The sequence below is a fragment of the Charadrius vociferus genome, unplaced genomic scaffold (assembly GCF_000708025.1).
Source record: "Charadrius vociferus isolate BGI_N301 unplaced genomic scaffold, ASM70802v2 scaffold758, whole genome shotgun sequence".
Taxonomy (NCBI): domain Eukaryota; kingdom Metazoa; phylum Chordata; class Aves; order Charadriiformes; family Charadriidae; genus Charadrius; species Charadrius vociferus.
Window position 1 is genome coordinate 2,389,912 of NW_009649934.1, and position 12,315 is coordinate 2,402,226.

The window sequence follows — 12,315 nt, forward strand, 5'->3', positions numbered from 1 at the left end:
CCAGATACAAGTTTCTGTCCCTTTTATCCAAAATTTTTGAGAGTGCTGTATGTACATCGCTCCTACCTTCCCACCTCTGTGCCCCATCAGGGTGACACATGCTCCCACTATCCCAGTTAATAGGGCAACCTGTGTATAACATGGTGATCTTCTGGCTGCCTTGGGTAGAGGGGTATTGGAACTGTTGCAATCCACGGTTTGGCTTCTGTCTTGCCCAGAGTTTGAGCAGGAGCTCTCAGTTTCTAGCTGGTGCCTTCTTGCGTGTCACTTCAGTCTGGAGCTTCAAGACGTGTACCTGTTCCTGAGTAGTTTTCCGTGGGGAACTGCAGTTCAGAAACCAGGGTGATGAACTGATGCCCTTGGGCGCGGCAGCTTCAACTTTCAGTCCCTGTATAGTAGGACAATACCATCTCACTGAATTTGGACTAATCGTTCTTGCGTTCTACCCTGCAGCGACAACACCCAGGGATACTGTAAAGCCCGGCGGGAACCTGAGGAGGGCCTGAAACTGGCAGACATGGAAGTGTATGCAAGTATTGTACAGCAGCGTTTGTGCTTATCTCACAGAAGAAAGGAGGCGACTCCTCGGGAGCTGGGGAGCAGCTGCCGTGCAATGTGCGGAGCCCCAAACTGCTGTCCGGCTTGTAACGCCGCTGCCTTCTGTACGCCCATGGGAGCAGGGCGTAAGGGCCCTGGCCGCGTTCTAGCCGTGTCTGCGTCAGCCGGAGCTGTGAGAATCTGCCAGACCCCAGGCTCGGGGGCTGTGCTTGTCGTCACCCCTCGCCGGGGGGACAGACCTTCCCCCGGCGGCGTCGGTGCGTCTCTGCGGGCACACGGGTACGGCTCTGCGGGCGCCGGCGGCGCAGCCCGCCCGCCCCGGCCCCGCCGCGCCACCTGCTGCCCGCCGCGCCGCCCTGCACCGCCGCCGGGCACCTCCGCATCCCCTGCACCGCCGAGGTCTCCGGCCTTGCCCCCGAGCTCCCGCGGCTCCGGTAGCTGGCATCGATTCAGACTAAAACCTACGGGCTCTCGGGGTCTGTCGCGTTAGCGTTCTTGCCCAAGGCTGCGGGGAGCACTGCCTGTTGCTAGCACGTGCGCTCTGCCCCGCAGGAGCCTGTGATGAGATTCATGTGTACGTTTTGCAGAAGATCTTTCCTTTCTGGCTGCTAGCGCTCTGTTAGATGAAGGGCCCGCCTTCTAGCCGCATTCACACACTTTATAAAGAGCTTTGGTGTGCTAGTGGTGGTATTTCGGTCTTGCCTCTTCCCCCAGCCATATAGTATAATAGTCTCTTTAGAACCTGCTGCTTCGGATCCAAATTTATAGCCTGTTTTTAGAAAGGATAGGCTATTATAGAACTGATTATGCATTTGCATATTCATCAGCCATATAGAGGAGGTAAAGAGCTGGGAAGGGAAAGAAGAAATGAATGGTCAATAGAGAAGGCTTCAAGGAGAACACAGATTAAAAGGTCTATTTATTTTTTTACAGCAGAAGCTAAAAAAGGACTGTGCACAATTCCCCACCCCCATTCCTTTTCATAGCAATTGCTTATGGGCCGCTGCCTCCCCTTGTATTTCTCTGCACTGTACTCCTCATACACATGCGTTCTTGCTCGCTCACTCGCAAGTGCACTTTCTCTGATTCTCACACAAGTATGTACACAAGCACAGATAAAATTCCCTCCCTCCCTTTTCCATTTCTTGCACTACACACTTCCTTACCTCTTTGACCATATGTGCCATATGACGAACCTTTTTTTGACATGGTACAATTAAAAACTAACATTAATGGGAAGCTCTTGGCCTAGTTCTGTGTTTTTCTATTTGTCAAAACCCAGCATGCAGTCCTGGGATTGCTTTTCTCTCTTAACACTTCACTGCCTAGAGTCTAGAGGCCCAATTATGTAACTGCTTCTGACTTGCCTGACATGAGGGATAATGAGAATGCTACATACTCAGTTTGATCTAATTTCCCGTCCTCTTTTCAATTCAGACTTTATTTGGCCCATGTTTAGACAAAGGCGCTTTTGAGAAAAGGAAGATTTAGTGAGGAGGGGAGAACTAAAGCTTTTAATTACTTGCACGTAATCGTAAGTACATGTTTTAAACCTGTGTTAAAGGTAGGGAAGAGGTGTCGGTCTGTGTCCAGCTGCTTTAATATATTTGCATGCTCAGCCTAAGGATGAAGCCAGCCATGGGAGCCAGCTCAGCTGTACTTAATGGGAAGAAAACTTGTCCTTGAGGATGCACCCCAGCTCATTCACCAGTACCCTTTCACACTCACTAACAAACCACGGGAACAAAGGGAGTGAAGGCAAGCAGGGAATGAATTTACATGTGGGAGAACTCCATTCTTCCAGTAGTACGTGTTTCGGAGAGTTTTTTTATAGCAATACCGGAATTCTCTTCTTCCTAGGTCTCGGTATTTCCCCTCTTCACCTGGCTGCTCTCCGTACTGGAGCTGGCGTAGCTGAGAATGAACATAGTTAATTCCCTTTTAGAGAGCCTAAACAGGATGAAGACAGTAAACCTGCAAGACAGAGAACACGTACTCAAAACCTCAAAGAAAAAAAAGTGGTGTTAAAAATTCTTGCAAGCTACCAAGCAAGTTTACTTCAGGTACATACTTAAATGCATCTCACATCTGGAAAATTGAGGCTAGAGCAATCCTAGGTAATAACATTTGCTGAAGGAATGTTTCCCTGAAATCTTTGCACCAGGTAAGAAAATGCTTTTTGAGTACTAAGTACAGCTTCAAAATAGGATTTTTTTTTTCAGTCTGTGTGGTTAGAAGAATTTAATGGGGCAAAGAGAGTAGAAACAGGGGATGATATGTCATGTCGAAGAATAAGATAAGAAATGTTTGCTGTTGTATTCTACTCCAACTTATTTTTTTACTGCAGGTGCTACCTCTGTACAGATGGAGCAGGATAGATTCAACTTTTTAGTAGTCTTTTTTTACCACCGGAGGAGGAGGATGTTCCTGCACTCTAGGAAAATGTGGAAGATAACCCTGTGACTGTAGATGAACACCTGTATTGGTAAATCTGTAGATGATGCCTAGCATTAACTTTATTTCAAAATTTCCTGCCTCATGAATCTACTGGGTGCCGAGACCTCATAGGTCTGCTCTAACTGCATAAAGGCACAGAGGCATCATTGTCAGTGGGTTTCCTCATACTACTTGAGACTGCAGAAAGGAGCAATTGCTGAAACGTACTGCAGTGTTTTTAGCTTCTAGGTGCCAAAAGAGGAAAAACTGCAGCTTTCAAATAGCTGGAGGTGACATGAAGGGCCAGGCTATCTTTTGTCTGAGGAGGGGCGATACTTGAAGATAGTATACAGTTCAGCTTCCAGATCTGATAATAGACATGGTTTAGCTGTGTGGGGCTGCAGGCCCAAATTACTAGTAAACTCTCTGCTGCTTTGACAACATGCTGGGGGTTTTCCACTGTTAGCCACTGAAATGTACTTATTTGGTCCCATGGTTGCAAACCATTTGGCATTCTTGGTTATGGGGCTGCACTGAAGCTGAATAATTAAAAAAAAAAAAAAAAAAAAAGAGGAGTTGCATCATTTTCTTCCATGTTGAGCTTCTAAATTTATTCCTGTTGAATTTTACTGCATTGAAGTTAATTACCGGTATTGCAACAGTAACAATTGTTTCTTATTGTACCTTCTTTATTTGGTAACAGTGAGCATAAGTGCTGCTTCTTGGGGGTGTGTCTTTTTGTCATTTTTGTCTTAGGACTCTTATTCCTGTTTTGAAATTAAATGGCAAGCTTATTTTGCCTAATACTGCTCTCCCAAAACTTCCAGGCTAATCCATTTGGGAAGCATGGAAGATGTTCTCAAGAGATTTCTTATTGCTTAGCTACTGAAACACCTGCTAAAGCTGAGCTCTTTAAAAAAACTGAAAATTATTTAAATGTGAAAAAGAGTGGGTTGATCTGGAAAAGAAACTTCTCAAAAGACTAAAATTAGAATGGAATGTGTTAGAAGAGAAATACTGGTGGGGGAGGAGGACTAAGGTTTTTTAAAATAAAAATGCTACCACTTGAGTAATGATCAAGGAATTTCTGGTTAGGATGTTAGCTGCTGCTCCAACCCAGAGCAGTTCCTGAATTCAGAAATAATTATGTTTCCCTAAAGATAGATATACAATACAGACTCCATATTTTTTTCTGAGGTAGTTTAAAGCAAGGCTCAGCTTGATGTTTATAAATGAGACTTTTGAGTAAATGCTGTTAGTATACCAAATAAATGACCCTTTTCTTTTGGGCAACTAATAACTGAACAAATATGTTTTGCAGACTAAGTTCTGTTGTCCCTAAGTTGCCTGAGTGAGCTCCCTTTCTGCTTGCAGAAATCTGGTCAAGGTGAAGTTAACTTTCTTTCTTGCTTTCAGAGGTTTTACATTTCTATCTTGCACTTCATCACTGTGTGTTTGACACTTGTCTTGAGTAAAAATCTAATTAATTGTCCTAAAGCTAACCTTCCGTGATGCAGTGTTTTTTCTTTTTTGGCTTAATTACAGTTGTACCACCTCTTCTCTTATTTCTGAACTTCATTTAGTGGTGTAAAGTATTGGAAGATTTTCAAGGAATCCCACTACCTGGCAGGAAACAAGAAACGACATTGTATGTAAAATGCTGAGGAGGAAAGTTCCAAGCAATGGGTAATAGTAGGAAAGATATCCCTCTGAGGGTAATAGAAGACCTCCGCGAAGAAATGAACCCAGCTAGAACTTAGTACTTTTTCTTACTGTTTGAGAACAGGCTGTGGGTATACTCTCCAAGATTTATGAGTGCCTCCTTTAGAGATAACCCAAATGCTGCTCTCCCTTCAGAGTCATAGCAGTCCCCTGCATGATGGCGTGGAGAGCAGCTCTGCCATCCTTGCCTCACTGGGACTTCTCCCAGAGGTTGATGCACTTCCTCCATTATCATTTCTCATACCCGAGGTGCTGTGCTGAATGGGGGGTGTAAGTAGACCCATCAGCCCTTTCAACTCCTGCACAAGATGTTCTAACCTTTGCTGTTTCTCAACTTTATTCAGAATAAACATGTTTAAATTTCTCAGGAAAATGTTACTTTAAAATCCCATTTCCCATGGATTTTTAAGCTTTTTTCCAATCGGCTCTGTAAAGCACCATGCTAGTGCCCTGGGTCATAGAACTGTTACTGCAAAATCCCTTGGTGCAGGTTGTTCATTATCTCACTGAGATGTAGCCACTTAGAGCAGAAATACTTTTATGTCCTCCTCCTGCCTTTTAAGTCTTTGTGTGGAATACTTCGTTTAACTACAAAGAATGAAATAAGATGGACTAGTTATCTTCCTTTTAATCCTTTTATTTTCTTCTCCTTCTTAATTTTGTTAGACTGATGTATTTTACGCTTTTTGGAAGTCATGAGTACTTCCTTTAGAGAGTCTTGACTGCAGTATTTCAGTTTCTTCTCTAAACTTAAAAAAAATCCTATTGAAGCTTTTTGCTGTAGGATATTTAAAATCTGAGGAGTAGGAAGGAATTGAATTTCCTGATTTAAAGTGACTCAGCTAGGTCTGCCTCCTTTTTTCGTAATAGATTCTCTGCATCGAGCTCAAACCTTGGCTGGCACTCGGTAGAGCTATCAAATGTTTTCTCGATTAATTTGTCATTCCTGCACAAAGTCAGTTTCTAAGCTGTTCCTTGAGGATCCTGGAACAACTATCTAGTAAGCAATCATTAGCTCCAGAAGTACACGACTCTGTGTCATAAGGCATCTGGTGCTATCACTTGAAGCTTCCGTCATCCCAAGTTACAGCAATTACATTCCTGGCTAACAGGAACTCAGTAATAATAAGCAATTACTTTAGTTTGTTAATACTGTTTGCTTTCGTAGCACATCTACAGTCATTCACACACGCACGCATTAAACCTCCTTCCCATAACTTCTCTCTAATATAGAGTTGCTTCATTTCTGTACAGTGATGGTGTTGTAAATGGTGGTGGTGTTCTGTACTAAGCAAATTAATTTTAAAGCATTTCTTTTAAGCCTGAAATTGTTCTTTGTAGAATTCCTGAGATTGTGTATTTCCCTTTGCAGCAGATTTTGTTCCCAACTTCAGAAAATTATTTCCAGTGAAAGTTTAAAAAGAAAGTTCATATTTGTTAAAAAGAAAGTTGATATTTGTGTGTTATGTATGATTGCATATGTTGAAGTAACAAAGTGGAAGAATCTTATTAGTCTTATCTAGCCAACTGAAAACTGAGTTTGCTTGATTCTAGCTTAGAATTAACTACTGCATATGTGAAAGGTGAAATTTAATTCAGATTTCTATTAATCAGAAATACTATCCTGCCAAAGTGAGATATTTTTTTTAAAAAAAAAGACGTACTATTCTTCTGTTTGTATGATGATGTTTTCCATGCCAAGAGTGACTTTGCGTGCTTACATCTTTGAAGTTATATATCCTAAAGTTAAGTACACATGAAAGTATTTCAAGTGTTGTGGCCCAGATGCTTTCAATTCAGAAGTGCAAATCAAATACATATTTACGTATGAAGAGAGATACTCTGGCATGAAGCCTCAAAAAATCTAGTCTGAGCTTTTGTTGTCAAGTTCACCTTTTTTTCTTCCCACTGCATCATTAACGTAAGGGTCTCACTGCCAGTAAACGTTGTGTGGTTTCATGTCTCTGTCATGTTTCCCATCTGCCACTGGACATTGCTTACTCCAAAGAAGAGGAGGAGAGAAGCAGTGGGGAAGAGCTCTAGCTGGAATTGCCTGTGTTATTCTACACATGCAGATGAGGCATGGCAGGTCAGCTAAAAGGACACAGAGTTAGTTGTCTGTCTGTCTGTATTACTCAGTGTCTGTACCTCAGCTCTATAGGAAACTTTAGTTTTGTGGGAACCCGCCTGGCAGATCATGTCCTCTCATCCTCTCCCTGAGAGTGGGCCCAGTCCTAATAGGCGTGTGTCGGAGGAGAGGAGGTATTGGTACGGAATGAGCACCTGTCCTGTAATGGTGAGCGGTGTGTCTGCTCTGAGGGCTGGACCTCTTGTGCTCGCAGCACCTGGATGCGAGAACACGGTCCCCCAGCCGGGGCTACTAGCAGCCCTCCGCCCTTACGGCCTGCTGCAGTATGTGTCAGATGAGGGGGAAAATAGACTCTCTGTGATGGAGTGGTGCGTAACTCTTGGCTGACCAAGTCATAAGTCATACTCAAGGGTTTTTTCTGTTTTTCCTGATACAATTGGATTTATAAGAAGAAAACTATGTTCCATTGAAAGAGTCTTACAGAGGGTTTAGGGAAAGGGTATTTTATGTGCTGAACACTAGCTTTGTGTTGATTTGTGTGTCACAAGCTATCCAGGACTCTGGTAAAATACTAACTCTTGATCTGAAATGCTGCCAGCCGCACAGATATCAGCATGTTTGTTGTCAGGGCTCAAAGCAGGTGTGGAGGCCATCTGCCTGTCTTTGTAAGTCCTGAGAAGTCCAGGTGACACAAGTCAATGTGTTATGGCAATGTTATAGACCAGTGGTGTCCAGTCTATCTGTCCAGCCCAGACAGCATGGACTCATCTCGAAGGACACAGGGAGGTGCGTAGCAATTTCTACAACAAGCTTTTGAATGTATTTTAGGCAGGGAGGCACCTCTGTTTGTGTCACAGTCGGCAGGGACAAAACCTCACGTGTGGCCAGTTGGCACAAAAGTGAAAATACACCACTCACATGATGGAGACATGTACGAGCTGCTGTCCCATTGTACAGTGGGAGCAGGAAAAGAAAGCAGGGAGTGGCCAAATGTTGAATTTCATGTTCTGTTGGACTGTATGTTTAGCTCAGGAGTTGAAAGTCAGCCCTCCTTGATACAGAAATTAATAGATTCTCTTTGAAAGCAGATCAGAGAAGAGTGTGTTCAACTGTGCACCGAAGTGCAGAAATATCAATGTTATACTAAATCCCAAAATCTGAGTGTATGTAATAACAAAGGGTAAAGAGTATATAAAGTGCACAAGCAGATTTAGTGTCATGCCTTATTTTGAAAATAATTCATAGTAATCTAGATGTTATTTAGAATGCTTTCTGGGGGCATTAAATACTTGTTTTATGAAGAAACGGTGCGATATGCCTATTCTCGAAAGTTGAAAGGGACTTATTAAACACCTTACCATGTTTGAAATGATAGTCCTAAGGTTTAACTCTGTATATGCTTCCAAGGGAGGCAAGAAAAGGTTGATTCTGTGAATCCGACAGGAGTCGGGATGAAGTATGGGCTGCACTGAGCATCAGTTCATCTGTGTCTGTCTCTGCAGCTGTAGGACTGCAAGGGAGAGTAAAACCCAGGCTTCCGTGATGGCAGAAGTTAGACCTTGAATTCCTGTAATTTCTGCATTGGAGAGCAAAACTGAGACTACAGTAATTTGTTTCTCATTTAGGCCTTCATCTTCTATCTTTATTCATGTCACTGGAGATAGGATCTCTCTGACAGCTCTAAAGGGGGGAGTAGGACATTTCAGACGCTGCCTGCCATATTCGTGATAAATGAAGAGCCCTATCCATGCGCACAGAGGGAACTGCAGAACTCGGAGCGTGTGGTGAGTTCGAGCACAGCGCATACAAGAGATCCGACCTTGTGCTGCTGGAGACAGGGTCCTGTGTGTGGCATTGCAGCTGTTTTGTTTTTCTCACACCCGTTTTTAATTATTTTTTAGTAGGAAAGCTGTGATCATGTAAAAGACTTCCGTGCTCTTCTTTTTGACTTGCATGTATGTTCCTTTCCACTGTTTTCCTGGATTTTCTGTCATATTTACACTGTCATGGGGAGTGAACATTCAGAGACCATCGTCTGACCATGCAGTGTAATCACTGGCAGACCCAGGCAGCAGCTCTTGACAAAGAGGAGATAATGTCCCTTTGAATGTCCCCAATTACGATAATTCTGTTTTTTAGCTGTTCATTCATTAGCAGAGAAGTAAACAGTGCAGACAGAAGGTTGTGAAGCCGGGTGTTTATTCACTTGTTTTCTAGCCTGCTCTCCAGATTAATGAAATGAGTCACAGACAGTAATAACATGCTTGGAGTAAAAAAAAAAAAAAAAAAGCAATAAAAAAAAGTAACTGGAGGTGGGACATGTGAGGCCAAATCTTCCTGTCAGGACACCTACGTCTCGCCATACCTACGTACATATGTGATTTGACTGTCTTTGTTAAATGTAAAGAATGGATCAGCTGTAAAGATAGCCAAAACCTCCAGGGCAAAAGAATCACATGGGCATCTAATGAGCGCAGGTTGGATTAGCCACGCGTGGAAGAAAAGGATTGCTGGTGAGAATGTAAGGCTATGCAATTGCTTGTAAATATTTCTGCACAAGGTTACTTTTAAGTATTTTCCTACCTTCTTTTCTCTGCCTCTGTGACAAAGAGGATGAATGGTGTGCCTCACATAGGCGAGTCATACCTGTCATCTCTCTGCCTGTGCAGGCTGCCAATACTTTCTCTGCGCTTTTTCTAAATTGCCCATCCCATAATCATGCTCAAACCCTTACCGGTCTTACGAAATGGAGAAGGGAGAACAGTGAGCCAACTCAGACTTCAAAGATCCTGAAAGACTTGGAAAGGTTACGTGAATTTTGGGCAGAAAAGGAAACTGAACACAAAACTAGATGTCACAGATGCCCTTTCAATGCCAGATCATCTCGGTCCTCTCTAACCTGTCAAGGAACACTCAGGCCCATCTTTGTGAAGATTATATACCTGCTTTTAAATTGTTTACTAATAAATATCTACAAAGTTTCCATATTAAAAGTTACATGAGTGATGAAGCACAGGTATGTTTTAGCTTAACAGCAGGATTTTTTGGCAAGGTTCAACAAGCTGAAAGCAGGACAAGAGAGGAATAATAATTGTGGAAATCCTGAGAAGAATTAATAATAGCGTATACTACCAGGAAACGCGGATGTTGAAAAAAATAAACTGAGATGCACCTATGTGATGCTTTCACATACAGAAATACTGCTCAGCATTTGTATTAGATTCTGAATTGATAATAATTTCTACCTGTGTTATCTAAGGGAAATAGTATGTATAATGCTGCCATAAAGACCTCTTTGAATACGACTGTTTCTCCATGGGAGTGTGTATCACACAGAAACCTAAACCCCTCAGGCAGCTCCTACTCTGAAAACCGCTTAATTTATAAATTCTCCAAAAATTGGTATATAGCCAAGATGTTCTGCTTTTTATTGTTACTTTATTTAAGACTGTTTATTGATGGTTTCTGTTTCATTTCATTTTGAGAGGAGCTGGTATATCTAGGGTGGAGATTTAAGCCACACAAGGCAGAAAATGGGGATGGAGCTGGAGAAGGAAGAGGAACTTGTCAAAGCCTGTAGAGAAGAAGTGAGGATAATTAATCAGACAAATGGCGATAGAGAGCAGGTGTGCAGAGGGAATAGTCTGATGGAGCAAAAGGCAGTGGAATGAAAATGAATGTCAGAAGAGGTGAGTTTTCTGTTTTATAAATTATAAACTGTACCAACAAAAGTTTTCTTTGTCAGCCTAAATTTTTATTTTTCAAAAAATAACCTTACAACCATTAATCAAACCAGTAGCATTTTAAATGGTTTTTAATAGCAAATTGTTTATTTAATATAAATAAATTGAGTCAATGCTGACCATTCAAACAGCGGGATATGAACAGTGGGATATGACTGTTTAAACAGTGGGATATGAAGCCTATGAATTCCAGCAAATGACTAAAATATTTTATGTGAAAAAGTAGTTTCTGTAATATGGGTGAAGGAAATATATTAGAGATGCTAAACTGGGAAGAGAAAGGGAAATGTAGGGCAAGGGCAAAACCAGTTTTCCCTTGGCATGTTTGTAAACGAAACATTGCAGTATTTAGGTCAGTACAAAAGGCAAACCCCATAGTTTATAAACTAAAGCCAAACTGAGCAGTTAAGGTTGCTATCCAAGCAGACAGTCTGAGGTCAATCCTCCCCTTTCTCTGTGCAACAAATCGGTGTCACCTTCTTCTCCAGGGAGCAAGAGTGTGGCTGACAGCCCCAAAGACCATCAGAAATGGAAATTCATTCACTGCTTTTGCAAAGAGAAGCAGCTGGTATCACTTACTGTTTTGAGATTGAAGGGAAATGCTCTTTGATTCCGTGTTTACTTTGCAGTTCCTACACAGAGCTGCTAAGGAGCCCGTTGCTGCATTAAGGCTTTTCAGGTCCTATCTGCATTTTCTCTTCTCAGGGTAGTACTGAAGTATTTTTCTCACCACGCCGTTTTGTTGTTCCCTGGAGGCTGGAAGACTGGGAAGGGATGAGCACATACAGAAGGTTCGCAGGGCAGATCAAAAGGGTTGGCTTGCCTAGGTGATCGAAAGGAAAAATTTGGAAGAGTAATTTGGAATGAATAAAAAGAAACGGGAAGGAAGGAACCTGGCGGGATCCAAAGACCATGATCCTACGGATTTGCAAATGGAATCATCTCAGCTGATAACACACCTGAGTTGATAACCTGTGGTTAGGCTGCCAAGACTAATGTGAATGCCCACTGCTTTTCTTGCAGCTGGTCCTTCTGACCTAATTGACTAGGAAAGGCCAACTTCTATGGCGTAACAACAGGACAGCTGAAGAACTAAGTCGTTGCTAAAGGAATAAGGTTCTTTGGTAATAACTCTGAAGTATCATCTGAATCTAACCAGAGCACTTAGAGTAAGTAGAAACAGAGATGCACAAATTGGGCCCTCTTGGACGGTGGGGTACAGATAAGTGAATTCAGAGTACTGATTCAGATAATTTCTCCCTTTCGTTTTTATTGAAGTTATGCCTTCACTATAAAGTTTAAGCCAACACTAAACTACGAAAAAATAAATTTTGAGCCGAGTGAATGTCAGTGTCTAGTAATTGGAATTTAATAGTGTGATTTCATGTTGCCACAGAGATGATGGCAGGGGCCTGAGGTGATCTTCTAGGTGCTCCCACTCCTTGCATAGGAGAAAAATATTTTTATATTTGTAAGAGTATTTTACTTACTAATTCATCAGAGTTTGCCAATAATCGTAAGCTAGCTTTTTGCATGAGAAATCAAAGACTGTGTTCTAGGTATGTAGGAAACATTAACAGAACTTTTCTGTTTTAGCTGCAGAGGAAGCAAACTACCAGAATTGTTGCAGCGTTTCTCAGCCTTTTTTTTTTTTTTGGTCTTTTTTAAGGAGGTTTTTTAATTATTTTTTTTTTTTTGAGTTAGAGGAAATATTAGCTAGAGACTGGACTGGACTGATAGTGAAGAAATTATTCGGTATGCAAGCTT